General features: G+C 37.7%; 1 protein-coding gene across 1 annotated transcript in view; it reads left to right on the top strand.

Moving 5' to 3' along the window:
- The first annotated feature begins 653 nt into the window (after positions 1-653).
- LOC134800852 (ornithine decarboxylase 1-like) overlaps positions 654-21,495 on the top strand; it is a 54,810-nt gene continuing 33,968 nt past the window's right edge. Inside the window, exon 1 of the mRNA XM_063773409.1 lies at positions 654-910. The gene's annotated coding sequence lies outside the window, so the exon portion shown is untranslated. The remainder of the gene's footprint in view (positions 911-21,495) is intronic.

Raw genomic sequence — 21,495 nt, 5'->3', positions numbered from 1 at the left:
AAATTTTTTACCAAATAAGTTATTGGTATTTCTGCTGGGATTTTTTTTTGATATTCATATATTGTTGCAATACGTTACATGAATATTTCCGGTGAAGACAAAAGTTTGAACGGAGCATTTTTCCGTAAAAATATTAACGATTTAAGACTAGGTATTTGCTTAAATACTATTATTATTATTCTTTGGATATTTATACAATACTTTTTATTAATTGATACTTTATCATATTGTAAAGTTTTTTTCTGGCAGAGGAATTACTGCGGGGTTCACTACCTTTATTTACTACACTAATATTAAAAGATGGCGCTGTAGGGCTACCGCCAATACCGAAAATCGTCAATTGCGGGCATTTTTCTCTGTCACTCTAATTACGCCTTCATTGGAGTAGAAGAGTAAGATCCCCGCAATTTGCGAATTTCGGTTTTCGCGGTAGCCCCTCTGTTTATAACTTTCTAGACGTTCCTTTATACGCAATAGTTTTAAATCATAAAAGAAAAAGAAATTGTGTTTCCTGTATTTTTTATGAAAATTTAAGACAAAAGTTAGTTTTAATGGAAATAGTAAGCTTGTTTGATACAATCTATATTTTTCTTTCCGCCTAATAACTGCGCATGTTCCTTTTCATCGATCGCCGCGAGCAATTGACGGAAATAAAAGTTGTAGATGGCGTACCACACGCGAGTTCCTTGCTCGCTCCTTTTGTGACATTTTTGCGAAACGTTCATCACGTTTTCGTGTGAAAACTAATCTTAAAATTCACACTAGGGCATGGTCGATAAAGTTTTTCATAGGTACGAGAAACCGTGATTTAAAATCTCTAATCGTGGTTAAGTTTTTTCGTGCCAAGTGCAACTAAGCTATCAAGATTCCGCCGATACTTCAAAGCCTACCCAGTGGGTGGCTTAACTTGGTGAGTTTTTGATGATTTCTAGTTATTACAGCTATAAATATTATGCATTGTATCATATTGTGTTATAAATGTTATTAAAATAGTTATATCTTGCGTTGTTGGAACTCCGTCCACCATATAACGTGGAATATAGAAGTTATTCAAATAGGCAACTTTCGTTCCAATAAGCTAAAATAATCAACATTTTTACTATAATGGAAGATTTTTACCTGTCTAGTGTTTGTCTAAATATTAGTTAGCACCTTATTATAGCCATATTGACTCAATGACTCTGAATCACTCGCCTTATAAGATACCTATGAGTCCTATGACGAAATTTACGTCACCAATCAGACTCAACACTTGGCAATACTTCAAGGAAATAATTATCTAGATACGCTAGATTAACATGTGTGCTTGGTGAAGTTTGTATACACGTTGAACCATGTTGAAATATAAAACTAGTAATTATGTTTGATATTTTATCATAAAAATAATATATTTAACCTTGAAAGTACTGAATACTCTAACAACACTTATTTAAAACATTACAAGTTGTATTAATTGCTTAATTACTATCCATGTGTTCATTACTGGTTATGGTTATATGTACTAGGATACAATTTATTCAAATGGAAATGTGATTCCATACATAAACTTTTACAATAGCTCGGATTGTAAACAGTGTTTGACAACCATAAGCCATATTTGCCATCATGAATTTATAGGTCATAATGAGCATCTTTTACTATGGGACTAACCCATACCGTCTTAACCATAAGGGCACATGGGGCACGTGCCCAGGGCCTCCATCCTCAGGATGCCCTAAGGACAGACAGTAACAGTATATTTGATTACCCATAATAAACTTACCGGCTTACCGTAACATTACGCTGAGTGGGGGTCCTTTTTAACGTCCATCTGACCTATGTCTTGTTTTTAATTTAACTGGTTTTATTTGACGTAAATAATTGTATTTTCTTTCTTTCTTTCAAATAGACAATCATAGTAGAAAAATGTTACTTTAATTCGCTTTCTTTACTTTCCCCAAATTCTTATGTGCCCAAGGGCCCTAGCATAGTTTAAGACGGCCTTGGGACGAACCCCAAATCTGCTTATTACATTTTGGCTCTTCCATAGTAAACTATGACATCTAATCTTTCAAAATGTATGAAATAAACTTTTTTTTCACCATTCCGGGGTTGGTCTGAAGTAAAAGATGTTTTGTAAGACCTATATATTACATTCCTTTTGCGGGAAAACCCATAACAAGATGGTCCAGGGATATCATACCCACAGCTGGAGAAAATTGGCTAATCAAGGCTAAAGACGGAGAAAGGTGGAAAGATATGGAGGAGGCCTATACCCGACAGGGGTCCTTAATATAGTAAAATGAAAAACAATATTATTAGAAAGCTTTTATTATGTAAAACTATTTAAGGAAAAATAAAGGCTTAAATAAATAAACAAATAAAATATATTACATTCATCTTTCAAAATATGACTAAGGGTTAAAAGAAGGCCCTGAATGAAAAAAAAAATCAACTTCACTGCATGCTTTTAACACTGAATTAAATTTTTACAGCCAATGTTGGATACCCCTATATAATGTTAATTTTATTTATTAATAATACTATATGTATAATTATTATACTATTGCCTTGTTACTCTGTTAAATGAAAAAGCGTGTTTTTATGTAATTGTGTTTATTTCATGTCTATTTTATTTAATATGCTTTAAAAATAGACCAATCATTAAGGGGCTGGTTGCCCAAATTGAAAGTTAAGTAAATAAACAAAGGTTGATTTGATACTATCGAATATAGATACTGAAATATCACACATATTGTTGTTAAAACACAAATGACATGGTTTATTATACTTATTTAATAATATTATGTCGAAATCTTGAAGGAGTTTTGGATGATAATATTATATTCAAAATTATAATGTATGTACAAACAGGAACACTCCTAATTGTACATCGGTGGACCTTATTACAAAAGGCATAACGTCCACCAATGGACAGTTAACAGTGAGGGCTATGGTACATTGTATTAATTATTTCCATTAATGTTTTGTTATTGAATGGGCAATCGCATGTAATGTTTTTTTTTTAATTCACAAACACGCTTTTTCATTTTATTATAGGTCTGAATATAAACATGGAAAACTCGAAAAAGCAAGACTCCTTCTTCTTGAGGGAAACGAAACAACTAAATGGGAATAAATTTAATAACAAGGTGAAACCAGAAGAAAGTCAAGGCAATGAGTTCAAAGGTAAAGGTCATTTGAAACAAGATTTCAAAGGAAAACGGCAGCAGAATTTTGACCAGAACCGTGTCCAAAAAGACAACAGTGACGATAAGAAGCCGTTTGATAAAAAAACTTATAGACTGAAAAAGTATAGTAAAAAGTACAAGTTGGAGCAATGGGAAGAACAGCGCAAGAAGCGACTGCTCCGGAACCTGCAGAAAGACCTCATAAGTGACAAAGGCGCTGGTACATACAAACCAAAACAATTTGATGAGGATGCGACAGATGGCCAAGATGTTACTGGCCGATTTGTCAAACATCCAGATTTGATAGAAAAAGAAAATGCAGAAAAAGTGGAGAAAGAGAAAAAGAAACCAATTCTCACTGCCAGAGAGAGACATGAAAAGATGAAGCAAGATAAGTTAGAGAAGCAACAACAGGTGCAGAAGGCAATTGAGGAGAAAAAGCAGAAAATGCAAGAGTACAAGAAGAGAAAGCAGGAGAAGTATAAGAAGTTAAGTAGGAAGACTAAGAAGGGGCAGCCCGTGATGACCGGGCGCTTGGAACTGCTTTTGGAGAAGATACAAAAGAACAAGTAGGAATCCAACACAACAGTTATATATTGAGAATTCTTTAAATCTGTTTTTTATGTTTCGAATACTAGAAATTGCATCAATTCAACCAATCTGTCATTATAGTACAAAATTCGTATATAAAGCAGTAAGATTAGGAAGTCCAATCAAACTACATATCAGTATCTGAGATTCCTCGTAAGACCCAGCATATAAAGTTTTCATATTTTAATTTGAACCTTATTCTATAAGTAAATTAGAACGAATTTCGTTTGTTTTAAAAAGCAATGAAACAAAGGAAATGCTACTTTAATTGGTTCATGAAAGGTTCAAATTAGATTGCACGATCATGTACATTTAGTCTCAGGAGGTAAAAAAATGTTAAAATAGCTTACTAGTCAATTTAGTGACCTCTCTACTCTACTGATGGAGTATATGTCGTGTACAGTAAGTGCTTTAGCTGAAGATCCTCAAAAACTGATTGAAACATGTTGAATGTTCATCAACTTAATACGTTAATTATTATCTAAAAACATATATTTTTTTAAATTTATTACAATAGATAGAAGGTCCCGGTCCCAAAACTGATATCAAATGTCAACCATAGGGAATATTAGGCAAAGCTCTGCATAGGTATCACCACTAGCACTTATAGTAAACAAACCTCACTGACATCATCAATGACACACCATGTGTCACTAGGTCAATCACATGGCCTACCGTGAAACACGACAATCGAAAGTTCGGTTTCTGCCTCTCTATCACTCTTGCATATTCGAGCGATAAATAGGCAGATAACTAAATTTCGATTTTCGCGTTTCGCGGTAGGCCCTTGTTAACAAACCGCCTTGATGCATCAATGTCATATTTTATTGTCTGTGAAAACTTGTCAACAAACAGTTTAAGGTGCAGTGGGTTCAGAAAACGAAGTTTTTAAAAAGCCGTAGCTCTTTTTTGGATCACAATACGGCTGCCATAAATTCAATTAACAATCTTGAGGGCTTTTTCTAGTGACTTCCGTGATTCGAATCCTAAGTTTTTGACTTTTGCTCGATAGAAAACGATCACGAACATAGGTCTAAAACGGACTTTAAACATTCGTAACAATTTGTGCACAAAAGATAAAAATATGAAAACTGCTTCTAATAACGCGCAATTTTATGCTTGAGCGAATTCCGCGATTACTTTTTTTTTTAATTTAACATTAAATAAATAAGTTCAAAAACATGATATCAGCGGTCCCGTGCACGCAACTTCTTTGATCAGATGCCCGCTGGGCTTGAACGAAGGCGGTCCTATCGCGGGGCGCACTAAACTGACAGTTGGGTTTTGCAATTATTTTGACATTAAATCATATACGTATACGAAAAAGTATACCAGTAGACAAATTGTATTTAAAAAAATAGGGTAAATTAATTATCATCACATAGAGCTCGAGTCTCATCTTAAATTTGATTTGTTGTTGTTTACGGGGGATAATTATTAAAAAACGCAGTAAACTATCTCAAAACAATACGGTTCTAAAATCATTTAAGTAATTTGCTCCTTCAAACCCCGCTTAAAATGAAAAAAGTTTGAAGACTCATACTTACTGATTGGAGTTAATTTTCATTATGCTGGTATTACCTAATATTGCGTACCCATGTGACTTCTGTACGTCAACGTCAATGAACTGATTGTGATGACAATTTTGTGATCTTGTATTTATGTTAGAGAACTTTTGATCTTCAAATATTGCCTATTAATACGGAACGATATGTAAATATTTCGTGTACTACTTGAAAATCTTGAAGCGGTACACCTATCTTGTTGCTGTGAGGTCCGCCCAGATATATAATGCGGTTACGTGCTGTTCTGCAAACCTTCATGAAATCAAGAATAAATAAACGACTATGGTCTAGCCTCAGTCCTAGTGAGTTTTTGCGGCTCGTGAGGCCGGGATATACTTGCCTACGAGGCTTACAGGCCAATACCGTTGCGGACTGGTTTACTGTGATTGTCTATGTATCGATTGTTATCCAAATTTACTATAAAATAAAACAAAGTTTCTAGTTCAATTATATTCTGTGCATATTTAATTTTATTTTTTATACCTCGTCGATGACAAACAAGCATACGGCCCGTCTGATGGTAAGCAGTCTCCGTAGCCTATGGACGCCTGCAACTCCAGAGGTGTTAGGTACATGCGCGTTGCCGTGCCTAACCCTCCGCACCCTCGTTGATAACTGGCAACCATACTCACCGGCAGGAACAATACTATGAGTAGGATCTAGTGTTATTTGGCTGCAGATTTCTGTAAGGTTGAGCTCTGCTCTAGATCTGGAATGACATCCGCTGTGCTGTGTCCTACCACACAAAGCGAGATGTAATTCACAGTGCCCATACCTCTCTTTTGGACGTAGTTCAAGGACCAGAGGAATGTCCATATATCTTAAGTATTTCCGTACTAAATAACTACACAGATTCAGATTCTGAACATATAACCGTAAGTTTACCAAAAATTTGGCGTAGCTGTACAGTCAGATGCAGAGAAAAACAATCCGCCAAAATTAAATTTCCACCCTGCCAGGACTTTATTTATTGATAAAGATAACGATATGTTTGCAAAAATGTAGTGATGAACATAGGTGGACAGTAATTTTGGATGCGTAGGGGAGAGCGGGGAAAAACGCAACACTTTGTACTTTGAACTTAGTTTCTGGCTAACCGTTATTATTTTGATGAAATTAATGTAGTCATATATAACTTCATTGCATGTTCTGTACATTAACATCTTGATTAACCTTATAATTGTGTATTTTGTATGTAAGTACCAGAGTGACTAAAAAATCGTCTTTTGTTACTCATGACCCGTTGGCGTGCAGAAAGTAACACGTGTGGGTCAAAAGTAACAAGACACAGTGGGCTGTAATTAATATAATATGATAGGTATATCAAATCAAAAAAGTACTAATTAAATATGTAAATTATTATTGATCACACACTTTAATATTTGCATGTTTTTATTTCAAGTGATGAGGTCAATTATTCTGTTATAAACATGTTTTCTACTCAGATAATTCAGGGTCAGAGTTTTTTCACTCACAAATATGGCATTCATCGTTTAAATCAGGGGTCTCAGAATTTTCGAGCGGGCCAACGTCGGCGCCGGGGGGGGGGGGGGGGGGGGTGTATCTGGTTGCTGCTGAACTGATACTGATAGAGCTGAACACCGCCGGATTTGGCCCGCGGGCCGGGGTTTGGCGAGCCCTGGTTTAAATCATCATTGACGCATTAAGCATGTGACACCATATTAGATTCAATAGGTATATATTGTATGGGATGTAAATGTTACTTTTGTACCTATACGGCTTTGTTACTTTTGTACCCGACCGCATTTTTCTGAAAACATGAAAGATATCTTTGAAACGGAACGTGGTCGAGAAAATAAATTGCAATCAATCTAATCAATAATCAATATCCCTTCGGCTGGCAGGGCCTCCGGTTGAAGGGTAGGAGAAATGGCGCGGCCATTTTTTAAAATATGCCCCTGCGTGGCAGAGGGCGGGAGCCGGACACTTCCCTAATTGGCGGCGAACCGGGAGACGGTTCCGTCATAACAAGCCCGTGAGTGGCAGAGACCGTCTCCCGGCCTCTGTGCGACATCGTATTTCGCGCCTAAAATAAAACCGTTAAAACTATGCCTTGCTTGTTCACTCTTGCAAGATGCATTCGTCAATAAACAAGGATGGTATTCCTTAACGGTCGAATTCCCGCGTAAAATAAAGTTTGTTAGAACTGTGTGAATCATATTAAATGTATTGTTTTGTCATAAAAACTGCTTTTTCTACAGTCAATTGTTTTATTTCCTAATTATACGTATTTTTATACATGAAAGTAGAAAAAAAATTGGTAATAATATGAGATTTGATCAAGTCCAGCATAATTCACATAAAATAGAATGTAATTCATTGGTATACAATCAAATAAACCACTTTATGCTGAATTCAATAATACATAGTTAATATATATCCTTCATACATATTTTTTGAGAAACGGTCATATTTCTAACACGCGCCAAATTCGCGATGACCATCCTGGAGGCCCCGCCACTTGACGTATATTTTTCCAAAATGGCCGCGCCACTCAACCTTAACCCACCGTTAAATCTGAGGCGCCGCCATTCAACGGCTTGTTATGTCTGTCCGTCTCCCGGCTCCCCGCCACTTACCGTAGAGACCGGGAGCCGGACAATGCCACTCTAGGGGATATGCAAATATTCAGAAACTGTATGTATTTTAATACAACGTAAACATCAAATAACTAAAAGTCGAAAAACGTACTTTTGATTCGAAAAATCACGTTGGGTCCTCTCACACAACCTAATAGCACGTGGCGCCCGTTTCGACTGAATGCAAGTGAAGGGGGCGCCACTGTCTATCACCTAATAGCAGCGGAGTGGTGTTTTGACTATTAGATACACCTACAGAGCAATAGTTACTTTCCTTTCCACCCGTCGTTACGTTTGTCCCCGCTCTCCCCTACATTTCACTTGAAAAAGCATGCAAAATTTTCTTATTAGCTAGGTACTACAATTAAATATATACAGATTGAAGCTAAGCTAAGTTAAGTAAGTTATACAATAATAACATCATCGGAATACACATATGATTTCAATGAAATTGTCTTTGAATTGATTTTGCGCCTTATAGAAAGCCCTATTGAATAGAGTAGTACCTAAATAACGTTTTTCATCTGACGACTTCTGTATTTATTCGGTTTATTTAGTACGCGTATCTAATGAATTCGATTTTAGTTAATTTACATTTAAATACGTCACATGTGACATGAACAGACAAGGAGAGTAAGATAAAATATATTGTTTCTCTTCCTTCTTTCAATGGAACTTTTTTAGAGTTTCTCTTCCTCAAAGGAGGCTAGTGGTTAACACGAAACTCAAAATACTCTCATTTGCATCTTAAAAAATACAGGATGGGTCACTGACCTGTCCCAGTAAAGTGAGGTAGTGTGCGTGAAGTGTGCTTGTGTGTGAAATGGGGTAATTTGACAGAATCTGAAAATTTTCCTCGGGCATACCTCGCCTTAAGGCACCAGTATGTATAAGTTACTCTATGAGTTTACTAGAGGCGGTAGTGCTGCACTCTGGCGGCAGAACATTGCAGTAATATCCGCTATTCAATATACATTTTTGTTGCGCAAAAAAAATGTGCGACTTTTGTCTTTCTATACCAGAGTTGGACCAAGAAAAGTCTGCAGCGATTTTAATAGCTCACGCAGTGCAAGTGTTATTTTAAATGTCTAACTTCTATGAAATGATGACGTATAAATAACACTTGCACTGCGTGGGCTATTAAAATAGCTGCAGACTTTTCTTGGTCCAACTCTAAGGAAAGTAATGCAGCATAAATAAGACAGTATGAAGTGTTACCATTATGAAACTATAATTGATATGGCATAGTTTGATTTTCTGATTAATTCACTGTTGTTTATTATGAACTTCAACAAATAAATTGACCCAAGGTCTTTTTAATCAATCATGTTGTTACTCGTAGAATGAATTGATTATTTTCAGTCAACATACATAAAGACACTTGATATTTTTTTTTAAGACTACTCATATTTTCTTTAATGGTACTCAAATAAGACTTTAATGTATTTTCACAGATTAAGTGCTTATTCTAATCATACTTGGACCACAGAAGCTTGGGTATCAATAATAGATTAAGATTAAATGGTAGTGTACATACATTTCATTTTACCAATAAACAAAAAATGTTAATCCTATTTCTATCTACTCTTAAAACGTTTTGTGTATCAAAAATATTCTGTTCACATGTTTTAAGGTACAGTCAAATACAATAGTTCCTTGCACAATGTTTTGCACAAAAGTATGACATGCTCATAAAGCTGGCATAAATAAGATTAACATTGTAATTGCAGCTGACTGTATCTCATATTTCTGTATCCATTGTGTTAATAGCATAACCAGATGTCATAATGGCGTGACATATCTTTTCTTCTTAAAGTAATGTTAAAACTTCACAATATTAACCAGGTAAATTGGCGAAGTAAATTCGATCATTAAATCTAAATCGTTTTCTTCATATTCATTCTTTTGTTGTTATATCAGAATAATTATTACGACTCAAGGAATGACCTAACTGTAAATACTCTGCATTTGAAATTCAATCTTAATTGGAATGAAATAAGGTTGAATATCAGTGTGAGATCAGTTTTAAAATTGGTCACTTTTGTGTACTTTACTTTACATATTGTGTATTTAGTAGTTAAGACAAAATTTTAGTGTTATTTTTTATGTTGTTTGAGTAACATGCAGTTCGCTAGTTATATCATTTTACTTGTTGGCGTTTTTTAAATTGCACCTTGATTTTAACTGTAAGTACAAGTTTTGTATTTATTAATTGATTTTTATTTACGATTCCGTTCTTACGACACGTACCTATCTAGTAGTTAGGCTACTCCATGTCTTAATTGAAAAAAAAAAAAAAAAATAACACACTAAAAATACACAAAATTTTATGACACCTTACTGGTGGTGAGAGGCTGAGAGGTCAATATGCCAAATTTTCGTTTTGATTTTTATGGAGTATTATTTCACTTGCTATTTAGTTATATTTACAATAAAATCATTCGGTAAATAATTAATCGAAAATTGTTGTATTGGGAATTTTCTATTACCTACTTAAAAACACTGTAGTAGTTTTCGTAGCGACCATATTTTGAAATTCAGTAAATAAGTAGTTATTTTTATTAGGAATAACCAGCTCGCTGTAGGAATAACACGACGTATTTACAAACTTCACCAAGCCATTAGGTAGAAATTGGTTCATTATATTGTTATTATATTTTTAAGCAAACTAGCGACCCGCCCCGGCTTCGAACAGGTTACACACAACTTTAACAAGTTATACGCCTAAACCTTCCTCAATCACTCTATCGATAGGTGAAAAACGCTTGAAAATCCGTTGAGTAGTTTATGATTTTATCGCGAACATACCGAAAGACGGACGTGGCGGGGGACTTTGTTTTATAATTACTTTGTAATGATTGTGAAGTCGGTTCATCTTTTGTTAAAGATTATTTGTGTCGAAGTCCCCGAAGTCTAGTCAAAGGTCCCACTTCGTCGTTTACCATAAGGACGAGATTTGCTTGTATCTTTATACGAATAACCCATCGACGTATATCTCAGGACCCGTAAAAGTTCAGCGGTGGTATCACTCACAAATTCGAGCCAATCGTGCAGGCCTAACACAACTAGTTGTGACCAAGCGCGCTCGTAATGCGAACTCATCAATCTTATCTCAGGACTGCTCCTGAGATATAATATGTCAATGGAATAACCTGTCAAGGCGTTCTTATGGCAAGCGACGAAGACGTTATGCCGGCCGCGGACACATTTGAAACCGAATGTCATTATGGAACCACCTACATGAACATAGGTACCATTGATTGATCATCTCGAATCACCGAGCTTAAAGCCCAAGCACAGTTCACTGCGCGATTTGGATATATTGGATAAATTCATTCGGGCCACCGAATACTCGTGCGACCCATATTTTACCCAATTGGGTTGGTTACACGTGCTTTATTTTATGACATCTCATTTATCTGCGAATATTTCTAGCCTTTCAAGTGGCATACGTCATTTTTGAGTTGACGTAATTTCGATTTGATTTTAATTAATCAAATTTAAATGACGTAAATTGTCCGGAATCCGGTTCCTGTCTGTCACTTCAAGGGCTAGCAATTACAATAGGTATAAAACTATGATTTGCTCCGCAAATTTCAGAACATTGCCCATAAAAAATTCCAGGGCGATTAATAAAAAAATTAGTTTGGTTAAGTCGACCTGGATTAGCATCTACTTTTACACCTAAAGAAGGTACTGTTCAGGAGTGAATAACATCTGTTGCTGTAACTATAATTCGAATTTGATTATTTATGGGAATAACAATTCGATTATCTACGTCTAAAAGACGAAAATTATTATTATTTATTTCATTTTGCGGGATTATATAGGAATCAAATTGAATATTATGAAAATCTGAGTACTCATAACTTCAATATCATTGATGACCAATAGATTTTAATGTAATTAAAGGGTTATTTAGCTCTTCCATACGTAGGTTATATGTCCACTTGTCCGGACCTAGTTATTGGTCTGAGGTTCAGAAGGTTCAGACTTGAACGTAACCTACAAAACCTTGATAGAAAACGAGTAGGTAATCTAAGTGCAAATTCATTAAGTTAACATTTGATATTAGCGTTGTACTGCTTTTTACATCCAAACCACAGATTAATAAATAGTTACTACGTAACAGATACTTCATTCCCAAGCAAAAGCGAAAATACCTACGCTATAATAGCCTACAAAACCTTAATAATAATACCTGCTGCTCAGGACAAGAAGAAATGTACCATAAGTACGCGCACAAAGAGTCGAGACTGTGTTGCCCGCCGTGCGAGTCACGTGCTAACGCGTCATCGTAAGAATGCGCTAGGGTTGTAGGCATCTACCTATGATGATTATTGTAATAAAACGAATGTTGCGGATCAACCATATTTTTTATTAGTCAATCAAATATGTTTTAGTTTTATATAATGATTTATATTTTTTTCCCTTCTCGGAATTCTCTGTTATTAAATTTTATAGTTGTAAATATCCTAAATTGCGTAAATAATTTTAATAAATACTCAGGAGCAAAGCAACGGAAAATCAACGGTTTTTAAAGTTGTAATTCGGTGCTACCAGGCCGATTAATTATTACGTCATCAAAATTATTTAAAAATACTTTTTCTAACCCTTCAATATAATTCTTAAACGTTTCAGGTGGGACCTTTAGCCCGCCATAAAAAGATGAATCTTTATTATAGGCTTTTTCCTTTGTTTTTTGACTTTTACACCCATTTACTGCACAATAATTACGTGGTTTCGGCATTTCGAAGCGTGAGCGCGGGAAACGTGCGGTGCGAGCGTTCAGGCGGGCGTTCGGCGGCCCTCTGTCGGTTGTATCGTCGACGATACGCCAAGCGGTAGGCATATAGCGCGTGGCCTTGAGCGTGTGACGGAGGCCTGTCCAAACGTTAAATATTACTTGCCTGATCCGGTGATCCCAACACAAAACGAAATTGAAAATATGAAAGAAAATTAATTTTAGAAAATATTGCGGCTCGTGTCCTAAAATGTTTTGCCAATGGCATTGAACGTTAAGAATGTTATCTTACGTTTGACCCCTCAACCCCCTGGCGCCAATGCGGATCGTCTGACATGCGAAATTAAACAAGCGACCCGAGATATCGAACACTACTTGTTGCCGTGCGCGTGCGCCGCTAGCGAAGATTCCTTGACCTCGAATACGTCATTCCCAAATAAACTTGTGGCTCTGTGAACAGAAACTCCCCCTCGTGGCTACCAGATGTCAGGAATTTTGGCCGTTTGTCAGGAATTTTTGTGAATTAACAGACTTTTCTATTATGTCCCTAAAAAGGTACATTATTCAAATTTAAACAATGTATGAAGCATACATAGATATCGCTTTATACGGTGGTTAGCCCCCCCCGTCCCGTCCCGTCCCATCACCGAACTCACCGATATGAGCGTCAGGAAAAATATTCGCAAATCAGGAATTTTGTCAGGGAATCCTAAATTTGGATCTGGAACTAGGGTTCCGCCATTTCGTTTCAATTGGGATGCGATGACTGTTCAATTTATGAGGTTTTGCCCGGGATACTGTTTACGAGTATTGGTCATGGAAATCTGTTCCTGGCCTGCGGACTATAAGCTGTTATAGCGGCAACATACATCATCTAATTTCAACTGTCCAGTGTCCAGCTATCACGGTTCATGATATACAATCTGGTGACAGACAGACAGACGGACAGTGCAAGTGGAGTCTTGGTAATAGGGTCCCGTTTTTATCCTATGAGTACGGAACCCTAAAAAAACAAAGGTCAAGCCGCGCTGCAGTTAGATGTGACAATACTGTTCCAAAAAAATTCAATTTCTTTATTGTGGTATGGTGTGGTGGTTCCTTATTTATTACAGAAACTCAAAAACCATACAGTCGTATGTTAATTACTTTCGGATGTAGGTTGAAAAAGACGGCACGTGCCTTGTAAGTACATTAGGTACATTTAAAGCAATAATTAATTTAAATATTAACTCAGTTATGTGTACATAATATAGACTTCCTCTATCTCTCACGTGGTAGTTTATCTTGAATCACTCACGCCAGACGTGTTATATAGATATCTAAAGTTATATCCTGTCAAATAAGTACTTTACATATAATTTCCTTTACATACAGTTTTACTAAAACCATTACCAAAAATCTAACTTTAGGTATGGGTGACCCTAGTGAGGAGAATAGGTAAACAAAGTTCACTTTATAAAACCGATTTATTCTGACTCCAAATATATCTCAGAAGGTTACGAAAATAGAGGTTACGTACACAAGGACGGGGCGAAAAAAGCTGACTCTAATCCGCGTCACCGCGATGTCCCTACATAACTAATTATACCTAACACGTCTAATGATATGTGCCAATAAAGTTTAAAATAAGTTTTTGGATAAAAATTAATTTTTGGTACAAGCTTTTATCGCTGACTGTAGTTTTCTTACGACAGACAACTAATACTCATCGAGACAATTCTAAAAACCCCTTACACAATTAGATTGCGTTGTTTCATCACAGAGTTCCTATGGCCACCTCCTGTCTCCATCATCAGAACAGTTCGACAGTACCATATTATTGTATTGTCATCAGAACTACATACAGCTGCCAATTTTCATGACGCTACGATCCTTGGAAGATGGTTAAATTAGTTACCTTAGATTCCAGTACATAGTTACATACAGGTCGACCTAATAAAAGCTTGTTAATGTTAATATCAATGTTCTTCTTTGATTTGTCTGCGTCTCTTCTTCCATTTATAATCATTAATCATATTTTGCCATGGAGCATTAAAGTAATAGTCACACCTGAACCAAGATATTGTTTTGGTTCATAGTTGGGAGCTTTTGTACTATAAATAGGTAAATTGACGGTATGTAATAGTTTAGATTTAGCTCTTCTATTTTATATTTATATGAATATAGAAGCATATCAAGGGAGTTGGAAGGGGTAGACCTCGGCGGACTTTCTCTGATCAGGGCTATAACCGCGAAAATCGAAGTTCGCAAATTGCGGGCATTTTTCTCTATCACTCTTATTACGCCTTCATTGGAGTAAAAGAGAAAGATCCCCGCAATTTGCGAATTTCGGTTTTCGCGGTAGCCCCTCAGATCGGGGAAATCCTTGAGAAAGGATATTCAAGAGCACCCTAAACCGGCGAGCGTGTATAAGAAATGTTATGAAAGTGAAGGAAGCGAAAGAGGTATGTCAGGATCGTAGCAAGTGGAAATCCGTGGTCTCTGCCTACCCCTCCGGGAAATAGGCGTGATTATATGAATGTATGTGTGTATGTATCAAGACCTGAATATGTGTCACAACAATATTTTATACATATACCTAAGTACATATTGAGGTCGACGCACTTATCATTAAAGGGAATGCACCCATATTTCACCGTTGATTGTATCTCAGACACATGTCGCCATTTATAAACTCTATCTAGATCCTTACACGCTTTTGACATACCTACTCTTGTCATCATGTGATGTGCCGTTTGCTCCGCAGATCTGCATATCGTCGGGTGACAAGCAAAAGTCACTAAGTACCACAACAAGTTCATAGCCATAGTGAACCATATTAGTACTAAAAGAGGGTCGATTTTTGTTTAATTTTTTTTTAGTAATTAGTGACTTTTGCTTGTCACCTGACGATATAATGGACAAGATTGCCTGTTAATTATCAAAAGTGCGACGAAAATCGGAATGAAATTAAATGGCAGGAGTATTTAAAAAAAAAATGAAAAAAAAAAATTAAAAAATGTTTATTTGTTAACACAGAGGGTACAGGTGTAAAGGTTGAAGTCTTCTAGTAAGTATAAAATACTTGTGACAGAAGACTCCGCTCTTCCATAATATCTAGGGCTTAGAACTTAATTAACAAATATAGGTAATATACAATATTGTTATCTAAGAAAAAATAATATAATTAACTTATTATTGGGAATATTAACTATTGAATTCAGAAAAAATATTATTTCGTAAATTATGCGCTTTTGTAAGATATTCCAAAATATAAGGCACAGAATAAATAATAGTAAGTACCTGCTACCGTACAGAAAGGACACTTCCTACAAAACCGAAGTCTGACAGCGGTTCAGGGACGAATCATGCTATCCCTTTCTAATGTATGGCACTATCCCTTTCGGCTATTTAGGGTTGTCAAAATTCAAGTCATTATCTTATCTCGTACACGCAAAAGGACGTCAAGTTGTGGCAACCCTAATATTGCTCGGAGCAATGCTGAGCCGAACGGAGCTGAGTTTGCCCGAAGTCAGGAGTGTAGCCCGCTCGTTTGCGTAGCACGGCCTGCCCGCTGCACGCCCAACTCGGGCCTTACCTAGGCTTAGCAACAAAATTACTAAGTAAATAATGTAACGTTACCTGCTTATCTAGAATCATCTTATTACGATTAAATCTCACATGTTTGCTATCTCCATATTGACACGGCTCTGATTACAGCAATAAACCCCGAAGTTATTATACTTATTTTATTACATTATATTAGATAGTCTGCGGGGTTATACTATGTTTGTACAAAGATAATCGGCACGAGTGTAGATAATGTTTTCTTGTGTTGGTTGGTAACAGGCGGATAGAACTGATTATTTCTGGTCTGGTAATGGTACTAGCCCATATTAACTCATGTGGAGTTAACATGCAATAGGTAGATCTATTATATTATACGGCCAAGCCCTAGTTTGAAACCACGGGTTAGTAAAGTCGGGCTTTGAGGCTTAATTTTTAAGGCCAATTGGCTTTTGCCAGTAGACACTCCTGACTTCGGGACTCGGCTCCGTTCGGCTCAGCATTGCACCGAGCAATTATTAGGGTTGACACAACTTGACGTCCCTTTGCGTGCACGACCACAGATAAAATAATGACTTGAATTTTAATAACCCTAAATATCCGAAAGGGATACTGCCATAAGTTTCAAAGGGATATCATTTCGACTCTGAATAGCTGTCAAACTTCGGTTTTGTTGGAAGTGTCCTTTCTGTACGTCAGTACTATTACTTATTCTGTGCTCTTGCTGAGAGCCTTACCACGAGCCTGACACTTACCTGACACTGACATATTCGCTAGCGTGTGCGTAACTTACTTTTGCATGTTGCTCGTACTTACACATTAGTGCGACCGAGATGTATAGAAAGTAAGTTACGCAAACGTTAGCGAATATGTCAGTGTCGAAGTCGTGGTACCCGTACTGATAACTCTGTGACAGTAAAACCTACTGAATCTTGAATCTAATTTTACATGAAATGTTTTTAGTGGGATCTACCTTTAGTACCTTTCATAAAAAGTAATGATATTAAATAAAAGGTTACGAGTAAAAGATTAGTAAATATGAAAAAAAAAAACATTTAAATCTAAATAAACCACTTAAATATTTTAGTGTAGTAAATAAAGGTAGTGAACCCCGCAGTAATTCCTCTGCCAGAAAAAACTTTACAATATGATAAAGTATCAAAAAATAAAAAGTATTGTATAAATATCCAAAGAATAATAATAAATCATAATAATAATAATAAATCACACCGGTGTTGCCCTTGAGCCATCCTAGATGTCGCTTTTTGTGGGGGCCCATCTTGTGAGGGCGAGTCACCGTCTGCCGGAAATAAAATTGCATACCGTTTTATTAGGCAGGCGTCCGGTTTTTTTACCCCATAGCTCAGTACTTAGTCCATCGCTTTCACCCAATAACCTAGTTCATTTTAGATTCCATCAACTCTCAATAGCCCTTACACCCTGGCGGGTGCTGCCTCTGCGTGCGTCCCATGACACGGGCAAGGGCAGCATCCGCTCGGTGTACCCCTTACATTTCATTAAAGTGTCAAAAGGGCCTCTACGTGTTGGCTTCGGCTCCGCGCATGCCTCCCAAAGGTCCGGAACACCATTGTTCCGTGATGGGAAAGACATAATAATAAGAGAGGGTGAAGTTATTTCTCACCTTCTGTACATGGATGACCTCAAATTATTTGCACCAAATACCCAAGGCTTGTTGGAGCTACTGAAAACCACCGAAGTCTTCAGTAGTGCCATCAACATGGAGTTTGGTGTCGATAAATGTGCGGTTATGCATGTACAGCGGGGGAAGGTTGTAAATTCAACAAATTTACAACTTTCTGAGACAATGTCTTTCAGGTCTATCTCTGAATCAGAGACCTATAAATACCTTGGTATGTCACAGTCGTTGGGTATTGAGGACGAGGGTATTAGACGGTCGGTGAAGGAGCGCTTTTTCAGTCGGCTCACAAAAGTCCTTAACAGTCTTTTGTCAGGAGGCAACAAAGTGCGCGCCTTCAACGCCTGGGTAATGCCTCTTCTCACATACTCCTTTGGCATACTAAGGTGGACTCAGACCGAGCTGGACGCCCTGGATCGGAGGGTCCGGTCACTGCTCACCACACATCGTATGCTACACCCACGCTCGTCAGTTATGAGATTGTACATCCCACGGAAGTGTGGAGGCCGAGGCTTCCTAAACGCCAAGGATCTCCACAACCGCGAGGTGTACAATCTCAGGAATTATTTCCTTAACAACGAGTGTGGGATGCATCGTGATGTGGTGGCAGTAGACAGGAACCTCACGCCGCTCTCCTTGGCAAACGAGAACTGGCGCAAACCTGTGGTACTAAGTACTGCGGATCGCAAGGCGGCATGGGAGAGTAAGGCGCTACACGGGCGGTTCTACAAGGCCCTCACGGGACCCGATGTGGACCTGCTCGCGTCGGTGAACTGGTTACGATTCGGGGACCTCTTCGGAGAAACCGAGGGTTTTGCCTGTGCAATTGCGGACGAAGTGATGATGACGAACAACTATCGGAAATATATCCTGAAGGACGGTACGGTCGACATTTGTCGGGCATGCCGCCGTCCCGGAGAGTCACTCAGGCATATCATTTCCGGTTGTTCTCATCTTGCTAACGGTGAGTACTTGCACAGACATAATCTCGTAGCCAGGATTATTCACCAGCAACTTGCTCTTCTATACGGCCTTGTGGACCGCGAAGTACCGTACTACAAGTACTTACCTGCGCCTGTTCTCGAGAATGGTCGTGCCACGCTCTATTGGGATCGATCTATCATCACTGACAGGACTATTGTCGCCAATAAGCCTGACATCGTGCTGATAGACCGATCGCAGCGCCGGGCCGTGCTCGCCGACGTCACCATCCCCCATGATGAGAATCTCGTGAAGGCCGAGAAGGACAAGTCCAGCAAGTACCTAGACTTAGCTCACGAGATTACCGCCATGTGGGATGTTGACTCGACGATCATTGTTCCGATAGTTGTGTCAGCGAACGGTCTCATAGCGAAGAGTCTCGACCAACACCTAGAGAGACTCTCGCTGGGTGGTTGGATCAAGGGTCAGATGCAGAAGGCGGTAATATTGGACACGGCGCGTATAGTACGTCGGTTCCTCACTCTGCGGCCCTGACCACCGGCAGCTTGGGCCAAGCTCCGCTGCCGGCGGCACCCTAGGTTAGGTTTTTTATAATGTGTTTATATGTATTTTTTATTGTTTTGTAAGTGTTTTTATATTTTACTTTTATATTCATATTATAACAAACCTAACTTAAGACGAAAAATAAATAAAGAGAATAATAATAATAATAATAGTAGGGCAGCTTGTGGCGAGCTGTTGGGGAGTAACGACCCCACGGACCCGAGTGCTCCCGAGAGTCGGTCAGGGTCTCCGTCTCCGGCGTGTCTTCGTCGGTCGGAGTGGACCCCAAGGGGACCCGCAAGACTCTCAGCTCTGGCTTGCCTTCATTGGCCGTCCAGAGAGGAGTCGCTAGAGCTATATGCTCCAGGGGTGGAAGTGAAAGATGCATAAGACGCGAGTTGGCACAGTGGCTGGTAACAGCCACTGGGTAGAAAGCGGCGCACACCTCTCGACACCCCTGAGCCGCTCACACCGGTGTTACTCCTGGTCGTCTTTACGACGGCAGTTTCAGGGGCCCATCTAGTCAGCGGCGAGTCACCGCCTGCCTCGATGACGGTGTTAACATTGTTATGGCAGGTGTCCGGTCCTCTTTTACAATAGCCCAGTCTCATTGTCCACCCAAACATCAATCCATAGACCGGCATACTGTTCACTTTTTCTACAATAGTCCCAATGCCTGCTGAGACCGGTTCATGGGTGTCTATTGTTGCGCCTGTGAACGGGTTCCAGCAGGCGTTCTACATGACATTAAAGCTCTCCAAAGGGCCTCTACGTGTTGGATCTATATCCCCACGCAAGCCCATCAAAAGACCGGGATTTATAGGCCCGTGTTATCTAAGGAGATACAAATAATAATAGTATTTAAGTAAATACCTAAAGTCTTCAATCGTTAATATATTCACGGAAAAATGCTCCGTTCAAACTTTCGTCTTCACCGGACATATTCATGTAACGTATTGCAACAATATATGAAAATAAAAAAAATATCCCAGCAGAAATACCAATAACTTATTTGGTAAAAAAATTTTGGACGGAGGAATTACTCGGTTAAATATATAGTCAGATTTGTATTTTTACGTATACATACCTAACTTAGGAGTGTTTTAAGGGTTCCGTACCTCAAAAGGAAAAAAACGGAACTCTTATAGGATCACTCGTGCGTCTGTCTGTCTGTTTGTCACAGCCTATTTTCTCGGAAACTACTGGACCAATTAAGTTGAAATTTGGCACACATGTAAATTATTAACCCAAAGATGGACATATTTTTTTATAATTTTAAAATACATAGGTTCGAAGTTATTTAAGAAAAGAAAGAAAGAAAGAAAGAAAGACATTTATTCCATAAAACACACATACACAGGACAATAAGATGAAAGAAATAAGATAATTAGAACAGCAAAACAAAGAAATTATGTACACATTAAAAAAAAAAAAAACAGAGAAAAGAATACACACTTGGGTCCAGCAATGTGTGCCGTAGGGAAAAGGCCCTGTCTCAGCATATTGTTGCAATTTGCAAACGAGGCAAATTCCAACGCTGTTATTCTGCCAAGGCCTTAGGGAGTGACATTAAATATTAGTAAAATATAAATATAAATATATATATATAAAAAAAACATAATAATAAAGTACGGTAAGTGAAAAATAAATTAATAGTTATTTTGACTTTAAAAGCAGCAAAAAAGAAAAATATGGCGTAAAGAAAAAACGAAAGCGTCATAAAAAAAAAAAAAAAGAATTAAAATTTTTATGATTTATTTACCGATATTTTGATAAGAAATAAAAAAAATAAAAAATAAAAATACAAATAAGTAATAACTAATGTGCAGCGGGTCCAGATTCAATTTGAGTGTTAATAAGTATTTCACGCAGTTTCCGTTTGAAACCGAATTTGGAACCACAGTTTCTAATAGCCAAAAAATGACCATTCCCCCTGTATCTCCGAAACTACTGGGTCAAAAATTTTGAAAAAACTACACGAAATAGTTCTTTACCTATAGGTGACAGGAAAACCTATTAGAAATGTGCAGTCAAGCGTGAGTCGGAATTATGTACGGAACCCTAGAAACGCGAGTCAGACTCGCACTTGGCCGGTTTTTTTTTTGATATTTATATGTTAGTTTCGGCTCATACTATA

Source organism: Cydia splendana, chromosome 20, assembly GCF_910591565.1.
Source record: "Cydia splendana chromosome 20, ilCydSple1.2, whole genome shotgun sequence".
Taxonomy (NCBI): domain Eukaryota; kingdom Metazoa; phylum Arthropoda; class Insecta; order Lepidoptera; family Tortricidae; genus Cydia; species Cydia splendana.
This window is presented reverse-complemented; position numbering and strand designations above follow the sequence as displayed.